This window comes from Crinia signifera, chromosome 4, assembly GCF_055691185.1.
Source record: "Crinia signifera chromosome 4, ASM5569118v1, whole genome shotgun sequence".
Lineage (NCBI taxonomy): Eukaryota > Metazoa > Chordata > Amphibia > Anura > Myobatrachidae > Crinia > Crinia signifera.
This window is the reverse complement of record NC_139220.1, coordinates 47,939,734-47,960,733: the sequence shown is the minus strand read 5'-3', so window position 1 is coordinate 47,960,733 and position 21,000 is coordinate 47,939,734.

The following is a 21,000-nucleotide window of genomic DNA, read 5'->3' as shown; positions in this document are numbered from 1 at the left end:
TTCCCCTCCATAAATTTTTACTATATGTGGAATTGTAAACTTTTTCAAAAAGAAACGCTGCAAGCAAACTGAACTGCAGGTTCTCACAGTGCTCGAAGCACTTTATATGGGAGCTTTGTAAAGTTTTATGGCTGAGAAATTAGTGCGAGAAAAAGAAAGTGGTGTTTTTTTAATTCCACAATAAAAAATCCATGTGATTGCCATGAAGGGATATTAATTGTGTAAAATGTGTTTAAATTCATACATAAAAAATGATCAAAGAGAATAAGAATAGTGAATGCATGTGGATGGGGCAGAGTATTTATACTCATTCTTCATAAACCCCTGGGGACTTGTATTTTTTTTGTACTGAACAAAAGAAAAAATCCTTTCACATCCCTACTAAGCTCACACGCAATGGCTTAGATAAATGGCGCAAGTCAAAATATACATTTGGGCATTTATTATTTTGAACGAACCAGTTTAAGCTGTACTGAAAGGTAATTTACAGTTATGCAATTATCTACTTATATATGTTAACCCTTCTATCAAAAGACAAATGTAATGTATTGTTCTTTACCTGAATTATTCTTAATTTTATTTTATACCTGTTCTCATTATTACCAATTATTTATATGGAGCACACATATATGGAGCACACAGAATATTTAGTCATTCCCATCAGTCCCTTCCAAAAATGAGCTTACAATCTATAACATGTACAGTACACAGACACATCAGCCCTTATTCTGGTGCACTCGCAAAGGCAAATTCCTTCTCAAATGGCCAAAACCATTGGGGCAGATGCAAGTTGTGCAGAGAGAATTAGATTTGGGTGGGGTTTTTTTTTTTAAATTCAGTAATTTTTATTGAAAGTTTTGGCAATACCAATAAACATAGACAAAGCAGCTGGACGCACTAGTTATGACAGTGTGCATATGTGAGAGAGATACATCATACATTAAAATTTCGCATATGAAAACAAATACAGATCAAAAGTGTGCACGTAGCAGGATTATCAGTTTACCAAGGTGTATTGTAATACATAAGTAAGGTCAATACCTGAAGGCGCCATTCGGGCAGACAATTACAAGGAGGGAATATAGCGACAAAATCCCACGTATCACAGTTGGCACATACGACATACACGTTTTGCAGCCATAATAATTGTAAAGAGATTCACATAGCACTAAAAGCATACATTGCGAAAGAGTATTAGACATCCAGCTACTATAACCTACCCTCAACTAACAAAACAAAAATCCCAAAAGACCCAAAACAACCCACCCAGAAAACCCCCCACCCTGTACTACCCACCCCCAACTTAGGCGTACTTTATTCCCTGTAACCGTACCCCACTAATCCTACACTAACAATAACCACTGAGGAGAGAAAGTTAGTGGCCCTTAGCTGGCGAAAGCAGCTACTATAGCCCAAAGAACCTAACTTATCCCTCCCACCCTAGCCCCCCCCCCCCCCCCCACCTATCAACTATCCCACCCATACTATCCCCCCAAATTAAAGGATATTTAAAGGAAAACTACCAGGGGCATAAAGAACAGGGTATATTTTACAGCGTGAAGTAGCAGAAATGGGACAAATAATTTCTAGAAACAGAATGTAATAGGACGGTGTGAAAAAACGAAAAATCAAACATAAATGATCCAGAACTGGGATAGTGCACACCCTATTGTTATATAGTCACAAATATGTAAAATAATGGACGGATAATACATAAATGGACCAATTGGGGCAATGGCTTGGTAGTAGATATAAAGTATAAGCAACTGAGGAAACCTCGGCCCTCCCACCAATAACAAAGTATCATAATAACTAGTGTAGGGATGACAGTACAACAAGAAGCCAGGAAGTTAGTCCGGTCAGGCCCTCTCCCACATCAGAACCAAATAATTAACAGTCCCCCCGTCACATACCTCAGGTTGCATACTGAGTGAATTGTAACAGTAGAAATAATGCAGTAAACCAGTGGATGTTACACACATACAGCCAGGATATATCCACAATAATACAATGTAAAGGTACAACATAGTAAATACTAGGCCCATAAACAGATAGGGCAACGGCTTGCATTATCACTAGATACATATAGTCAGGATATACCAGTGTCATAATGGTCATATAGAAAACGAGACCAGGAGCCAACTAAGTCATTGTATGATGCATTTGCAATAACTTGAAGAGCATTAGTCAGGCCAGCTGGCAATCCCTTTATGAAGGAGAGTTAGTTCAGAGTGCATAGAATTAGCCTCACGGTGACACTGGAGGTAGTATTCAAAGCACATAGAGTGCCATGTATAGGAGGCACATATAGCTCTCATCAATTCAATCAGGAGCAAAAGGCAAATTGTTGCGTCCTGGAAGCAGACAGGGGTAGCTAACCAACGCAGCATAGGCTCATACATAATAGCAAAACAGCTACAGTCCAACACAGAGGAAGAACAGGATATATCCAAAACGTAATAATAGTGCCAAATTACAATGTCAAGAAAGGACCAGGGAACACCAGGCAGCGCATTTCCAAACTCCTGAAGACTCACTGTAGGAATTTCAGAATAACCAGATATTGAATTGGGGAAACTGGAAGTTTCAAACCCAGGGAGATACAGCTGTAGAAGCATTTTCCTGGTGTGAGCAGGCGTAGAAACCATAGGCAGAACAGGATCAAGGCATCGAGTCATGCACCCCTCCAATGCAGGAGAACACTGTTCAGGGACAGAAGGAGAGGTGAAAAAAGCTGTATCCCGGAGACTATCAATCTGTGTTGCAAGCCTGTCAGCTGAAGCATATATGGCCTGGAGGATTTGCTGGCAAGGTGACTCCATATTTATGTCCATAATAGAATGCGGCTGGAATTCCAGACGAATAGATGCGTATGCAGGTTGCTACCAGGAAGTCCTTCTACAAAATGGAGGTGGCTAGCACACCCCCAAATGTACCAAGGATGTGAGTAGCAGCTACACAGCCCGATGCAGGGATATAGGCTGTTCAGCCACACTCACCCCACCCAAGATTGAGTCCAGCGTAAAGCTGTAGACGGAGGTCAGCATGTTCAAAGATGGCGCCCAGTGCTCAGGGGCGGTCACACCGACAGCGCAGGACACAGGCGCTATTGCCCTCCGTTATTAAACACCGGCTGCTGCAGAGATCCCAGGAGGTCCAGCTCCAACAGCTTGAGCACCAGCGACCCCCGCTGCCACAGCTGCCAGACAGCACCCCAGAAACGGAGTCGCCGGAGGAAGGATTCCAAGATGGCGCCCGGAGAGCCCGGCCAGCTACACCAGCCCACAGGAGCCGCACAGAGAAGCAGCCGGTGGTCCAGAACGTGCAGGAGATGCTCCGCAGTGTAAGTGGATAGGGGTGGAGGGTCACCGGCCCCAGGGACAGGAGGTAAAGGCAGGATATTAACGGAGCTCCCTGGGCACACGTCCTCTTACTTGCCGAGCCAAGCCACGCCCCCCGGGGTTTTACTTCAAAGTGAGAGCTATAGTGCAGTGTAAAAAGAAAGCAGTCAGTATTTCCTGCACAGAAACAAAATAACTCACCCAAATGTAACTCTCTCTGCACGTTACATCTACCCCTCCTGCAGCGCACATGGTTTTGTCCATTTGAGAAGGATTTTGCCTTTGCGGGTGAACCAGAATAAGGGCCATTTTGTAAGAAGATAATTAATACCCCATTTAGACTGATTTGTCTGAAAATGCTGGTTTTACCTGCCAATTGAATAGCGAGCTACTTTGCTGGCTTAAGTTTCACACCCGTTCACACAAAGCAAATTACTGGGTCAATCCTATCTACCCGGTAATTTGCCTTTTAACATGGGACCTTTTCTGTGTGACAGGGTCAACCCGGGAATAAAGCAGGGTCGTAGACCAGTGAATGTCAATCCAAGTTGGGCCTTTCACACAAGAAAAGGTCAATGTTGAAAGGCAAATTACCAGGTAGAAAGGCTTGACCTGGTAATTTTATTTGAACAGGGTATCATAACGTTCCGGTATGCTTTCCGAAAGGAAACTGGAGTTCCCAGAATAAACCCATTGAGGAATGGTCAAGAACCTGGCAACTACATTTTAATAATAAAATTGCAAAATCATGTACTTGGGTCTCAAAAACGCAACGGCTAAATATACGTATGTATTAAGGGTACTATATTGGAAACTACTGAGGTGGAAAGGGATCTAGGAGTCACTCCTTCAGTGACTTAAGGGCAGGGAAGCAATGTAACAAAGCAATGAGGAAGCTACTGTAAGTCAGATGTTTGGTTGCATAGGGAGAGGAACCAGTAGCAGGAAAACAGAAGCAATAGTCCCACTGTATAGGTTACATTGGTACAGCCTAATTAGTAATTCTGTGTTCAGTTCTGGAGACCATTGTGGGATGTACCAACCACTTGCGGTACATCCTGCTCCTCATCGCATCAATACTTATCACATATCCCATATTTATTGAAAGGCTGCTCTCCTGATAAGAGCGGCCCATTGTGATGACCATCGGTGCATAGACTTCTGGGTTTGTGTCCTGGGAGACTCCTTGCACATGGAGATGGATCCCACCATTATTATATTCCCAGCAATATTTGACCTTGTTCTCTAAGTTGTATGCAATTTACATGTAACAAATGATAATGCTGCAGGAGGCATCTGAGGACATAAGACACTATTGCAAATAGTCTCTTAAAAGAGAATTTAAAAAAATTAAATGGTTTATACAGAATTAAAAATTTAAATGCAGAAAAAAAGAATAATTTCTGCAAAAAAAAACAAATCAATTGCGATGGACAGGGTTTCAGCTGAGGTCACGCCATGCTCCCTTACGGTAGATGTTTTTGCACACGCCACTTGATCCATCCTAATTTCTTCGGCAGCACATCCTGGTCATCCAGTCATGCTTAGCGCTCATCAACTTTCTAATTTTCTCCTTGGGGTCTTCACCCTCATCTGATAGAAGAAGCAGCATATAAGCAGTAAGTCTCTGTGTATTTATCACAAGCAAATGGTAGTCTTTTATACAGTACATTTTCACATGATATTTACATACACATTTACATACACATTTTCGATGAAATGGACATTGTGTTGTGGGAGTGTCATGGGAGTTCTGTGGGCATGTCAGCTGGCTTCCGCATATAAATGCATAGTTTTTATGCAGTATAAAATAGCTCAATGGTGTTTTACTGAAATGCAACAGGTTATGGGTTTGAATCCTATGTATGGAAGTATATTGATAGGTATTATTTTACTGAATAACAAAGACCTCTGAAGTTAATTGCACAAATATTGTATAAAGAGGATTTGTTTACAAATACATTATTTTGCAGTATTCTCTGAAAGTATGTGTGTGAAAATGAGGGAAGGAACATCCCACAAGCTTTCTCTGGGATCAATTTTGTCATGTCACCCCCCATGAGGGCATTCTCCTGGTATAAAAATTGAGGGGCACCAATTCTCTTTCTGGCACTGGGCACCATATAGACTAGTTATGGCTCTGCTAATATGGTAATCAGCAGGAGATGTTGCGCCTCCTATAACATGTATCACTTATCCTAGGAGACAGTATCTTCCCTAGCACCAATGACCAGCCGCAGGGCTCATGGAGCCATGCAAGCTGTCCGCTGCAGTTTATACCTCTCTTCTGATGGAGAACATGAACTTTTTCCTTTCCCTGCAATGCAACTGAAGCATCACAGTTTGGAGAATTATGGAGGTGGTCATTACCCTCTACCCACCCCTAAATGCCATTATACTGTTAACGCACAGTACTGATAATGGTAACTTTGCTGCAGACAACGCTACTCCAACCACATCTGAATTACCCTTATTGTTTGCTCCAAGTGCAAAGATAATTGCTGGTTTTGCTTGACGTCCAACTCAAATTTAGCCTTAAAGGAGAAAATATATGTGTATTTGACACTAAAATACCAAGGGTCAGCTGCACTTAGCTTCAAAAGTTATAAAATGGAGTGATAAACAGCCAACTAATGAGCTCCTACATGACATTTTTCAAACACAGTGTGTGACATGGCAGGTAGGAGCTGATTGGGTGGCTGTTTTATCACTCTCCATTTTATCACTTTTGAAGCTTAGTGCATCTGGTCCCAAAGCTGAGGTTCCTATATCGTTATATAACATGCTTGCTTTGTGACTTTTTACAGGAGATAGAAGTTCTAATATTTGAATCCATTTGTATCAATTATAATTGGTAGAAAGTGGACGTAGTTGTCTTCAAGAGATCGCAAACAGCTATTATGTTTTTTATCCCAAAAAATCCCAATGAATTAATGATGTAATATATTTTAGTTACCTTTTGAGAATCATACACATTAGATTCACTCTCACAAATCATATTCCAGAAGACAATTTACCCTCAATAGTAAAGTATAAATATTATCTAAATTTATTTTGAATTGTTTTGTTAAATTTAATATAACTGTATTGTGATTAGTCAATTATTAATTTGATTATATTGACTCTATTGTTATGTTCCTATTTAACCTGTAGGTGTCACTGTTCCTATTGATGTGATACCTGCACTCCATCATCATAGAGTAATTAAGCTGATAAAATATAACATTAAGGGGTTTATTTATAAATAATTGCATTTACAATGGAATCTGGGCATGATATTAGTGCCCAAATCACATTGCAGAATGTAATTACACTGCCCTGATGTGGGAAGAGAACACGTAGGGACAGGTTCACTGTAATGTATTCACTTCAGTACTAGGACTCTTGCCTAGGCGCAGACTACTGTCCATGCATGTATGACGGTTACCATAGACTACGTTTTAAGGCTATATTCAGATGGCATTAGCTGGGGTGTGGTATAGGGTTCCGACAGTAGGGATCCCGACAGTCATTAGCCCGACGTCAGGATCCTGACTGCCCGAACTCAGACAGCATGGTGAGCACAACAAAGCCCCTTGCAGGCTCGCTGCGCTCGCCACACTGCGGGCATGGTGGCAAGCGTAGCGAACCACCTATTCTATTCTCCCTCTATGGGGGTCGTGGACCCCCACGAGGGAAAATAGCGGGTGGCCGTTGGGCACCTGTCTGTCTGCGTTTTGACAGTCGAGATCCCGACGTCGGGTAAATGACTGTCGGGATCCCGACTGGCGGAACCGCATCCGGCTATTAGCTGCCGGGACCAATCTCTGCATTAAATCGCCCACAGAAACATAAGGGGGCTGCGGCTGCTGTCAGTAACTGAAGGAACACAGCAGATATCAGAGATATCACTAAAGGTGCCCATACACGGTGCAATGTGTTGTAGGTGCGAATTGAACTTGACAATGGTGCTGTACAATTTGAACTTCAGTGCTATGCGATTCTGCTATGCAATGCTATGAGATTTCAATTGTATACCATTTGAACTGCATACAATTAGGACTAAACTACATTATGTAATTAGTTCATATTGTATACAATGTGCTATTGTGCAAAAGTGATGTGATGCAATTTAGTCCAAAAAGTACTGCTTGCACATACTTTTTGTACTATACGATTTAAAGTACACAGAAGCACGCCTCACATAGCATCGCATTGCAAGCCCCACACAAACGCTGCAATTGGAACTACATGCGATGTGTCTTGAACTTAAAAGTTACAATAGTCGCACCCTGTATGGGAACCTTTACATATGAGTGAAGCTAAATATTTATGGTTGACCCCCAAATATGCTTTTTTTTTTAGGGATATGTCACTAATATATAATAATAAATGGACATCTTGTGTGGTTACCACTTGGTTTTTCTCAAATTACAGTACACAGTATCAAATATATGATTTCAATAACAACAAGGCTTACATGCTCTCCGGCACTGTAATAGTGCGGTCTGCTTTTAAAGGCTGACGATTAATTGCCTTTCTTTCTTGGGATATTTTCTTTTTTATAATGTTTCTTTCCGAGATGCATCTCACATGATGCCTGTAAGATGCAAAAAGAAATAAAAGAAAAAACAAATAAAAGTAATGAAACACGTTTTATATATATATATATATATATATATATATATATATATATATATATATATATATATATAACACACGGTCCGGCACTAGCAGGGGGAATAGGCAGCTGCTCACGGTGCTCACTTATCCCAAGTGGATGGGAAACATAGACACAATCAGACAGCGGCACTCAAGAGACTATAGCAATGTAAATAAATGATGTACTGGACTCAGCAGAGTTCTAGTCAACGTTTCGAGAATTTAATCTCTTTTTCAAGACACGAAAAAGAGATTAAATTCTCGAAACGTTGACTAGAACTCTGCTGAGTCCAGTAAATCATTTATTTACGTTGCTATAGTCTCTTGAGTGCCGCTGTCTGATTGTGTCTATATATATATATATATATATATATATATATATATATAGATGTATGAAGAAGAACACTTAGGGAAAGGTTCACTGTAATGTATTCACTTCAGTACTAGGACTTTTGCATAGGCGCAGACTACTGTCCATGCATGTATGATGGTTACCATAGACTACGTTTTATGGCTATATTCAGATGGCATTATCTGCGGGGTCCAATCTCTGCATTAAATCACCCACAGAAACCTAAGGGGGGCTGCGGCTGCTGTCAGTAACTGAAGGAATCAGAGCCGGCCCTAGGCATAGGCATACTAGGCAATTGCCTAGAGCGGCAGCCTATGCCTAGGGGCAGCAGCTCCTGGGGGCGAATCTAAGGGCCGGTTGGTCCGGGGGTGCCGGCATAGGCCCACTCCTGCACAGAATGCGGCAGCAGCAGCAGCGGGGAGCTAGCACTCCGCGGTGGCCACTCCAAAGATGGCCGCCACCTTGAAGAAGACAATACACTAACCTCTAATGCCTGTCAGATGAGCGCAGCGCGCCCAGCAATACCTGGCTGGAGCGCTGTAAGCAAGGACCTGCGCTGTCTCCTTGCCCATCAGCGGCACCATGGGAGAAGCGACAACTCCCTCCCCACGCAGCCGTACCTTGGAGGAACTGGAAGCGTTCCTCAAGCCAGAGCCTCTCAGGGTGCGATCTGTACATCCTGGATTCCTCCTGCAGCAGGCCTCCCCTTTGCCCTGTCCCTGGATCCACTGGCCACCCTGACACCGTGAAGCTCCCCCCCACAGTTTGGTGAGTGCCCAGGGATCGCTATACCCATCAACTCTTGTGTGTGTGACCCCTTCTTTTGTATGTGTGACCTTCTGTACACTGCTTTCCCTGTGTGTGTGACCCCCCTGTACCCCCCATAATCCCTGATATTTGACCCCCCCTGTACCCCCTTCACCTGTGTGTGACCTTGTCCCCTGCTACCCCTTTCCTCCGTGTCTGTGACCCCATCTACCCCAATTTCCCTGGTGTCTGCTCTGATCCCCTCTTACCCTTATGTGTGTGTGTGAGACACCTTGTAACCAAATAAAAATGTGTAATGGGCATTACAGAGTATGGTATAACTTGTAATGGGCATTATGGTGTGTGGCATAGGGGGTTAATCTAGTTCACTCTTTCTGACAAAATCCTTATTAGATGGACAAAACCATGTGCACTGCAGGTGGGGCAGATGTAACTTGTGCAAAGAGAATTAGATTTGGGTGGGGTTTTACATCAAAGTGAGATCTATATTGCAGTGTAAAAATAAAGCAGCCAGTATTTACCCTGCACAGAAACAAAATAACTCACCCAAATCTAATTCTCTCTGCACATTTTACATCTGCCCCCCTGCAGTGCACATGGTTTTGTCCATCTAAGAAGGATTTTATCAGAAAGTGTGAGCTAGAATAAGGCCCATAATGTGTAATGGGCATTACGGCGTGTGAAATTATGTGTAATAGGCATTAAGGTGTGTAATATTATGTATAATGGGCATTACAGTGTTTGGTATAATGTGTAATGGGCATTACAGTGTGTGATATTTTGTGTAGTGGGCATTATAGTGTGTGATATTATGTGTAATAGGCATTATGGTGTGTGGCATAATTTGTAATGGGCATTACAGCGTGTGGTATAATATATAATAAGCATTATGGTGTGTGTCAATATGTATAATGGGCATTAGAGTGTTTGATATAATGTGTAATGGGCATTTCGGTGTGTGATATTATGTGTAATAGGCATTATGGTGTGTGATATTATGTGTAATGGGCATTACGGTGTGTGGTCTATTGTAAAATACCACGCCGCCTTTTTGCCACGCAAGGGTCCAATCTGCTTGAGTATTTGGATCTGGGACCATTCATTACCATATTTCTAGATTTGCCTATGCCTGGGGCCCTGGCGCTGCAGCCGCTGCTGTAACTTCCGCCCGTCAGAGGTGCCGCAAGGATTCCCCAGAACGACGAGGCTCATTGAAAATGCAACAGGCCCACGAAATATAGTGGCAAACCTCGCAGTTTTCGTGGACCCACTCGCCGTTTCCACTATAAAGTATACTTTTCCACTTTAAAGTACATGGGAGCGCGCCTCGCATAGCATCGCATTGCAAGCCCCACAGAAACGGTGCAATTTGAACTACATGTGTTTTGAACTTAAAAGTTACAATAGTCGCACCCTGTATGGGAACCTTTACATATGAGTGAAGCTAAATATTTGTGGTTGACCCCGAAATATGCTTTTTTTTTAGGGATATGTCACTAATATATAATGATAAATCGACATCTTGTGTGGTTACCACTTGGATTTTCTCAAAGTACAGTACACAGTATCAAATATATGATTTTAATAACAACAAGGCTTACATGCTCTCCGGCACTGTAATCGTGCGGTCTGCTTTTAAAGGCTGACGATTAATTGCCTTTCTTTCTTGAGATATTTTCTCTTTTATACAGTTTTTTCCAAGATGCATCTCACATGATGCCTGTAAGATGCAAAAAGAAATAAAAGAAAAAACAAATAAAAGTAATGAAAGTGTTATATATATATATATATATATATATGTGTGTGAAAAAGAAAGAGTTTCAGAGTGCGCTAACAGTATTTTTTTAATAAAAACATTCGATATAATATCGGTATTTCATGATCCTTAATTTGGACTTCCAAAGTGTGTTGTTGGTCCAACGCATTTCGTCATTGAAATGACTTCATCAGGGGCGAAGGAAGCAATTTTACAGAACCAATTTGAGAAATGGTCTTTGTAAACGATTGCCTCGTGAGAATTAAATTCTGTAATGTTGGTCCTAATGATGACTGGGAGCGATCGCTAAGAACAATAGACAATAATAGGCTGAATGCAGCAAAGCCGTATTTTAGGTAATCACAATCGGTTTTGACAAGTAGTGAGATAAATCCATATCGGGAATCCAATGCTGATTATGACAGAAGATTGGCCCCAATATAGTAACAATATTCAGGCCAGTATATGGTAGCCAAAACCGGATGTGCACTCCAGGGATCCAAAACCAGAACCGGTTCTGGCTACCATATACATCCGGTTTTGGCTACCATATACTGGCCTAAACCCTGTTTCTAATTTTTACTATATACATATGAGCATGTCATAGTGGCCAAACCCTCGCTGCACAGTGCCGGTACTACAGGCATTGCACAGCGTGGGGGGGTTACAATCCCATCCCTGTTGTACTTATTGCAGGTGGCCACTGTGGAACTTCTGAAATGCCACCTCCACACTGTCACTTGATGGGCTAGAAAGTAGGTATTGGTGGCAGTGGAATGAAGTTTTGCCTAGAATGCCATGAAGCCTTATACAGTACCTTAGACCAGGGCTGGGCAACACCGGCCCTCCAGATGTTAGTGAACTACACATCCCAGGATGCTTTGCATTAGTTTTGCTATGTGGCCATGCTGAAACTGATGCAAGGCATGCTGGGATGTGTAGTTCAAAAACATCTGGAGGGCCGGTGTTGCCCAGCCCTGCCTTAGACCTGCCTGTCATTGCCTACAAAATGATTGGTTGGTACTGTATCTCCCTCCACTGTAACACTTTTTAAAGCCGGGTACACACTGTTGTGATATCAGCCCAATATATTATTTTTGGCTTGAACGACATAACACCCTGATCGCCCAGTGTGTACCAGCAGGGTGATGTTGCATGGTTTGATGTTCTGCTAGCAACTGAGGCATGCGTAATGAAGACAGGAGCCCTATGTAGCTCTGGCCTCCATCACCTCACTCAATATGTGCCAGGTTCTGATACAGTATGCCAGCCCATTGAGCCAACATATAGTCTGGCTACACATTGCTCCAGTGTGTACCCAGCTTAAGCTTTGATACATCTCCCAGACAATTTTAATTCTGCAGTAAGTTAGTTGAGGTAAAAGCAGCTTTGCAGCTTGTTCCTCTTCTCTAGATGAAAATTTTTGTTGGGAGCCAATTAACCTACCAGTATTTTTTTGGGATTATGGGAGGAAACCGGATTACCCGGAGGAAACCCACGCAAGTGCAGGGAGAATATCAGTAGCGCACGCAGGGGGGGTTTCTGAGTACCCAGAAACCCCCCCAAGGGTCTAAGGACCCTCAGCTGAAAGCTGAAGGTCCCCTCTTTCCAAGGGTATACGAATTGTAAAAATCGGCCACTGGAAACCGGAGATATCTGACTTCAAAGCAGTAGTCCCATCCAAGCCTGTTAATTGTTATTCCCAGTCAGATATTTCAGGTTCTGTCTGACTTAGAGTTTTTCTGAGGGTATATTCCAAAAGCTGGGACTCTTCCCCTTTGAAGGACACTAGTAGCTTTTCTATACTTTTCCCAGAACCAGAGATATCAGCCTTCCAGCAACTGGTTTCTGCTCCAGCTCCACACACCTTGTATGTAGTATTATATACTTTTGGGCAGATTGCTCTGTCTCCTGAACTCTGATCCCCTAGTCCCCAATTCCATTTGGTAGGTGGGATTCTCTAGTTTTTCCATTAAAATCTAAGAAATCTATTTCCGGGAACTGGAGATATCTGCAGTCAAGCAAGCTGTCCTCCCACTAGAAAATTATGGATAATAAGCCCACTCCACTATACACCCCTCCTCTGCATATTAAACATCCTCTACCACCCTGGAAGTTATGTATCAGGGCCCCTTCATTCAGCCCAATGCCCCCTTCTCCTACCCCATCTCCCACCATCTGTGCAGTAAAGGGGTAATTAGTGGAAATTACTGATCCAGGCCCTACATGCAGAGTGGTTGATATAATACCCCCTACCACCCGGGGGACATTAAAGCTTCTGATCATAGCACCCCCACCCCTACCACTGGAGGATAGGTAGGGGCCCCAAATACATTGCTATGCCCAGGGGTCTACACTGCTGTTGATGCCCCTGTATGTATGTATGTGTGTGTATGTATGTATGTATGTATATGTATATATATATATATATATATATATATATATATATAATTTTTGTATTATTATTATTTATATACATTTGGTCTATCTATAACTCTTTAACTGACCCGGCATATACTGGGTCACCTAAGTGTCCATCTCCGTGCTTTGCTCCACCCCTCTGGAAACCCCCTTCTGAAAATTCTGCGTTTGCCACTGAATATACAAACACCTCAGTGCTTTGAGGCAGCAATGCTAACCATTACACCATCCTAAATATAAACTGGACACAGTGCATTACCCCCTGGGGCATTAATATCAATGTATTTAAAAAAAGACAGTGGAAAATAAAAACATATCAATTTCCATCAAAAGCATAAAAAAATGGGTTTACTGACATGTATGATGAGTTGTTAATGGCAAGGGGCACGAATGAGGAGTTAATGTACAATGAGGTGCTACTGATGGGAAAGGGACTTGCAACCCCCTCTCCCCTATAACGTTTTACAAATCTATATCTATAGCCGAGTGCCGCTCTGACTGTGTGCTGTACATTTGGCCCCCTGCCTGGGAGCTTACTATTTATTTATTTACAGTTTCTTATTTAGCGCAGCAGATTCCGTTGCACTTTACAATTGGAAACAACATTGATTAAACAAACTGGGTAGAAACAAACCTACAAAGAGGTAGGAGGGCCCTGCTTGCAAGCTTACAATCTATGCTGTACAGTCTATTTCTACTTTTGATTCTGATGCCGCAGGGTTTGCGATTTTCACTATATAGTCACATATCTATAACTATATAGTCAAAACTTAAGTGGACACATCAGGGGAAATACATTCAGAATTCACGCTATAAGTAGGTCTGGCCTATGCTAATGGGCGCATTCATAGTCTGTGACTCTATAGTTGGGGACAAAGGGTCTGACGATGAGTTTTTCATAGAAAGCATTTTCAGCAAAATTAATTAACAAACAATTATGCAATTAACTTGTATATTCATATATATCTTATGTATATACTGTATATCTTATGATAAGTGCATCTGATCATAGTCTGCATGAATACATTGGCGAGGACAGAGAAAGTGTGTCTTTGGTTGGTGCACCAAAAGAGAATTTAATAATAAAACATGACTTTTATTGGTTTCATTAAAATAGTTGCGGAGATATAAAAAAACACAAAAAACACATAGGACAACATTGAGTTATTTGAAAAGGATATAATATATCCTCACCTAGTGGGACCCCATTTCACACTGTCCCTGAATAATTTTATAATTTTATAAAGCACGGTGGTTGAAATTTAAGAGTGGAAAAGTTATGTCTGGTATTGACAGTTTTACAGTGTGTATGCTTATCCAGGATGTAACAATTATCAGATACAATGTATATAATCCTAAGCGCCTGAACACGGGTGTGATCGCTAGCTGGCTGGAGCCGCTAGTTCCACAGCCTGTGTGCTGACCGCAGAGCTGTGTCTGAGGTGTGCCGCCGTGCACTACCTCGCTCTTGCGTGTCAGATCAGACAGGAGTGTACATGGCTCTTGTGCTAGAGTCCGTGTCACTGGACTACAGGGAACCGTGTGCTACGGATACCCTGTGTCGCCACCGGCCTAAACAGATCAAAATACAATCATATGGGGGGAAGGGAAGTGGGGTTTAACACACTAGGTGTGCAGTCAAGCGTAGAGCTTCTTCAAGTCCTGAACTAAATAACAGGGAGTAGAGGTGAGTAATATGAAGCTTGATACAGCTACAACTTTAATATAATTTTATCGAGATGGCAATGTGTAGCAATTGCCAGTGGATCTTAAAGTTTCAACAAGAATAAAAATATGGGGCCTGATTCTTAGCGAGCCAACTAACGCCACCCGCCGCCACCTGAGGGAATGCCCGCCCCCTCCCCGCCGTGGTCTGCACATCCCTTGCAAATGGATGTTTTGCATAGACATACTTTGACAAGGTAGCGAATGGGGCCGAAATTATTCGATGGTCACCGGTTTCTACCCTGCTCGCAAATCTGTCAGTCTGGACTGACTTAGACTTGCAGCTTCTGGAAAAGGGGTGGGCGGCTGCCCGGCTGCGTGCACATGCAAACTCCCCCTGCCCAACTCCATCCCGCACCCGCTTTGCAAGCGCCACAGTGACTTTGTAAGTCGCTGAAGGTGCCGCACAGAAGCCCTGCACATGTGCATAAGCAAATATGCTCATGCGGAGTGCTTTAACATCGGTCCCATGTGGGAACATGCCGGGGACTGAAGCGATCACAATGATCCCCATAGTGTATCTCCAACCTGAATATTTGGGTAATGTATCTTGATTATTAACCAGCTGCATCTGAGGTTGCGGATGTTCTGTCATAATATCGGACCAATCCGCAATGCAAAAACTGATTACATCACACAGATGTTTCAATTATTACATGCAGTGACAGAGCTTGCTGTCCCTGTATGGCTACTCTGCAGTAGGGATGGCCATCGTTGCCTTTGTCATCAATGGTTGCCATCGATGGCTAAAGTGCAACTGGCCATCGATAGTATAGAAATATTCAATGGATGACCATCAATGTTTTTACATATCGATGGTCATCCATTTTCTTTGATTGATTGGCCTGTGGGCCAATCAAAATGCGGGGTGGGGCTTTGTGGATGCCGGGGGCGGAGATGTGCTCCGTGTCCTGGCACCTTTGGGAAAAAGCAAAAATGAAACTATTTGTTTAAGCTTGACATCGATGGTGGGAAACCACTGGGTTCTCCACCATCGATGGCAAAACTATTCGACTTTAGCCATAAACAATCAATGATTTCTAATCATCGATGGTCGATGGCCATCCCTACTCTGCAGTCAAATCGAGGTAATACCCCAATTACAGTATATGCTGCAGATGCGCTGCTGACCCAGCATCACCATCACTACCAACCCCTGCAGACACCACCTCCCATCGTGGGGGTAGGAGAACCACAATTAAGCTGGCATTATTATCTCAGGACTCACTGCAGTATCTTTTTTTTTTTTTTTTTTTACATCAATAAATTTTTATTGAAGATTTTCATAGAAATGGGGTACAGAAAAAAGAAGTAGGGAAACAAAACCATAGGGTAGGGGGGGGGGAGGGTCACACAGAATCTGGCAATGAACATACAAATGTAAGTAATCATACCAGGCTTTATACGTAACAACTAAGCATGGACAACGCATTTTAAACAGTTCGGTTTATGTAACACATGGGATAGTGGTGGCTGTTGGAGAGGCAGTATCTTTCTCATTGAGACTAAATTGTAGGGGGCTAACTTGAGAGGGGTCAGGGAAATATTGAGCTCCTTCACCCTCAATAACGTATGTGCGCCAGTAAGCCCATTGGACTAGTGGTGAGGATGCCGAACAGGTGGAGGGTATAAATTCTGTTTCCATAATGAAATGGTGATGGATTTTATGGATCACTTTCAGGATAAGAGGGGGACTTGCCTGTTTCCAAAGCTGTGCTAGGGCTGCGCGTGCAGCTATTAATATATGGCCTAAAACATAACGTTTGGAGATAGGGATGGAAGTTGGGATGACATTCAGTAGAGCGAGCGAGGGGGATGGGGCGAGCTGGAGAGCTAGTACAGCATTAAGTAAGTCAAAAACATCTGACCAATATTTGGTCAGCACTGGACACGTCCAGAACACATGGTATATGTTTCCCACTTCCCCGCATAGGCGCCAACAAAATTTGGAGCATGAGGGCCAGAATGTGTGTAACCTGTCTGGAGTTAAGTAGAGTCTATGGAGCAATTTCATATGCATTTCGGTATGATTTAAGCATTTAGACATAGTGTATGATGAAAGAAATATTTTGCTCCATTGTGTAACAGTTAGATCCAGGCCTAATTCAGCTTCCCATTTCCTCTGAGCGTTAGATTTAGTGGGGGGTGTCAAGTCTTGTAGGAGCTTATACCAGAAGGAAATATCATGTTCAGAGGTAGGTTGTAGCAGCCTGGAGGTAGCAGACAAAAGTAATGGATTGGGGGGGTTGCCATCTCTAAGGTTGGACTGCCATCAGTGCGAAATCTGGAAATAGTGCAAAAGTTCACTGTTCGGGAGCGAAAACTTTTGCTGGAGACTTTGAAAAGACAATAGGGTGAGGCCTGTCAATAGGTCCGCCAGCGTTGCCACTCCACGGGCAGACCAATGTGTTAGATTTAAATTCGGGATGAGAGTTGACAAGGTCTGAAGGGAGATATTAGTTAACGTATGAGCAGAAGGGGTAAGTCTGGAGGTTAACCTGTCCCAGACCAGTAAGGCGGCCTTCATGGATGGGAGCATGAGTGTGGGGGTGGGTCGTATATGTTTGGGGAGAAAAAAAGCATCTTTAAAAGGATACCGAGCGCAAACAGAGGACTCAATAAGAGCCCAGCTGACAGCTGAGTCCATTCTAAAATAGTTTTTTAACTGAGATAGAATAGCTGCTTCATGGTATAAAGTCAAGTCAGGCAGGGTTAATCCGCCTTTGGCCTTAGGGAGGGTCATCCTAGAATGGGCTAGTTTAGGGGGTTTAGAGAGCCAGACATATTTAGTCATAACCTTAGTGCATTCTTGCAGGATCTTCTTTGGGATAGCATATGGGATTGTTCGGAATAGGTACATCAGCTTTGGTAACAAAGTCATCTTAAAAGCCGAGAGACGACCTAGCCAGGATATATCAAACGAGAGCCAGGATTTGGTTAAAGCTGTGATGGCCGCAAAAAGGGGGAGGTAGTTTACCTCAAACACTTTAGAAGGATCGGCAGGGATATTTATGCCTAGATATTTAATCGCCACTGAGCGCCAGTTATAGGGGTACAAAGAGCGGAGGGTCGGGAGGGAGTCGGAGAGATTAATTGGGAGGGCGTCTGTTTTCGTTGTGTTCAGTTTATAGTACGAAGCCTCGCTATATTGATTTAAAATCTCATGTAGGGAGGGAAGGGTCTCTGTGGGGTTTGTAACAAAGAGGAGGACATCGTCCGCAAACAAACATAGTTTATGGGTAGAAGCACCAATCCTCAGGCCCGGGATCTGATCATTGTTGCGTATTTTCATAGCTAGGGGCTCAATAGCCAGTACAAAAATCAGTGGAGAGAGGGGGCACCCCTGTCTTGTTCCGTTAGATATGAGGAAGGGGTCAGATAAGAAGCCATTGCTGTACACCCGGGCTGAGGGAGAGCTATATAGAGCACAAATTGATGACATAATATGATCTCTAAACCCAAATCTGGTGAGTACCTCACGCATGTACATCCAACTTAAGCGATCGAAGGCCTTCTCCGCATCCAAGGACAGCAGAAGGAGGCCCTCGTCGGGTGGGAGCGAATCTATCAGATTGAATACTCTGCGCGTATTGTCTGAGGCCTGCCTACCAGGCACAAACCCAGCCTGATCCGGGTGTATCAGCAAGGGCAGGAAAGTGTTGATACGCGTGGCTATCATCTTTGCGTAAATCTTGAGGTCACTATTTAGTAAAGCTATTGGTCTATAGTTTGGACAATGAGCTGGATCTTTACCCGGCTTAGGGAGCGTGACTATTTGAGCCTCCAGCATCTCTTTAGGGAGGGAACCTGATGATGAAACGGTGTTGTATAAATTGGTCAGAATGGGAGTGAGTTGTTCTAAATGGTGGGCATAGAAGTTATTGATAACACCATCGGGGCCTGGAGCTTTACCCTTAGGTAAGGACTTAATAGCTAGTTCTATATCGTTGGCATTCCATGGGGCATTTAGAGTGGCTAATTGTTCTGCAGTTAGTGAGGGCAAGTTTACAGAGTCTAAGAAGGATTTAATCAAAGCAGGGGAAGGCTGAGGTGTATTGGGGTCTTGTGATAGGTTATAAAGATTTGAGTAGTAGGTAGCGAACTGGTTCGATATATCTTTAGGATTTAGTAGCTTAACATTGGTTGAAGAAAAGATATGTGATATCCTATTTTTGGCTTGCTGCATCCGTAGCTTGCGGGCTAGCATTTTACCCGATCTATTACCAAAAAGGTAAAATCTCTGTCGCAGCCTGTTTAGAGCAGCTTGTGTCTTAACCAGTAGCAACTTTTGAAGTTGGCTGCGAACTTCTGAAAGTTCTTTACGGAGAGAGGGGGATGGGGACTCTCTATTTTTTGCATCTAGTTCTTTGATTTTGGCTTCTAGGGCATTTTGATGAGCGAGGGACTGTTTTTTAAGAATAGCGCCCGCTTGAATGGCGGCTCCATGGGTGACGGCCTTTAGGGCGCACCAGTGGGTCGCGGGTGAGGTGTCTTGGGGGGAGTTGTTGGCTAAGTAATTAGTGAGGCTGTCAGATATAATTTTTTTAGATAAAGGATTTTACAAGAGATGGGGGGATAGTCGCCAGGGGCGGGGAGGTACGTTGCGATATTCGATCTGCCAATGCCATATAATGGGGGCGTGATCCGACCATGTGATGGGGAGAATGTCCATTTTTTTGGTATGTTGAAGCGTCCATTTGTCGCCCAACACCAGGTCTATCCTAGAATAGGTGTTATGGACTGGGGAGTAATAAGTATATTCCCGGCCGGTCGGGTTGTGTGTTCTCCATATATCGTACAGGTCGAATTCAGATAACAGATTAGTAAAGGCAGATGAGGGACCCTTAAGGTTGTGCCTGTCTGAGGATTTAGGGCTACGGGATTTGTCAAGGGAAGGGTTAAGGACTAGGTTGAAATCGCCCATCACAATTAACGAGCCCTTGGTAGAGCCGCGTATCAATGTACACAGTTTACGAAGGAATGGTACTTGGTTTGAGTTTGGTGCATATACAGAGACCAGAGTAACCAGAGTATTGTCCAACATGCCAGTCAGCACTAAGTATCTACCAGCCTTATCAGCAACTTGTGTATGGAGGGTAAAAGAAACATGCTTACTGAATAGGATGGCTGTCCCATTACGCTTAAAGGGGCCGTTCGCGTAATAACCCAGAGGGTAATGTTTATCTTTAAACAGTGGTGGGTTCACAGAGGAGAAATGTGTTTCCTGTAGAGCAATAATGTCTGCTCGGTTTTTGGCAAAAAAGGACAGTGCTAATCTACGCTTATTTGGGGAGTTCAACCCCTTGACATTCAATGAAAGAAACTTAGGCATGGTAAAGGTGATATTAACCTACATATCAACTCGCACCTAAACAGAGTGTCGAATTCTGGTATGTTTCGGGGCCGGAGTGACTCTGTGGACCATAGGTAAACAATGAAGAAAGGAAGAAAAGGTAGGGAAAAAACAAAGGAAGGGGAAAACCAAAATGACCCAGTATATCGGGTCTGCATAACTACTGCAGGGAACAATGGAACTTGCAGTAGTGTACAAAAGGGTATTGGGGGGTTGGTGGCCTAGGGCCTCCACCCATGCATGGGACTAGTCGTAATTGACATACATCTTTTTACGTAGAAGGATGTAACTGCTTACAAAAATTTAGCAAAGGGCAAAAAACAAACAGCGAGAGTTGTCGACCTAACAAAACACAATGGGACTAAACTCAGTCAACTCGCTCCGGCAGTGTAGAAGTGCACGTCAGGGGGGACAACAAGTATAAGACATGCAATAAAAACAGTACTTGTTAATAACGAAAGGAAGAGCAGCAGCAAATAACAAGGTTGAAATATACTCAGCCGAGTGTCTAGAGATGGGGGGCTTCAGACTTCGATCCAGTGAAAGACAGGGCCCATATTTGGAAGTGTCCAGCAGTTTTTCATGTGGCTTCCCACTCCGTGTGGGGAGCCGACTTCCGTTTATTTTCAGGGGCTGCCTTAAC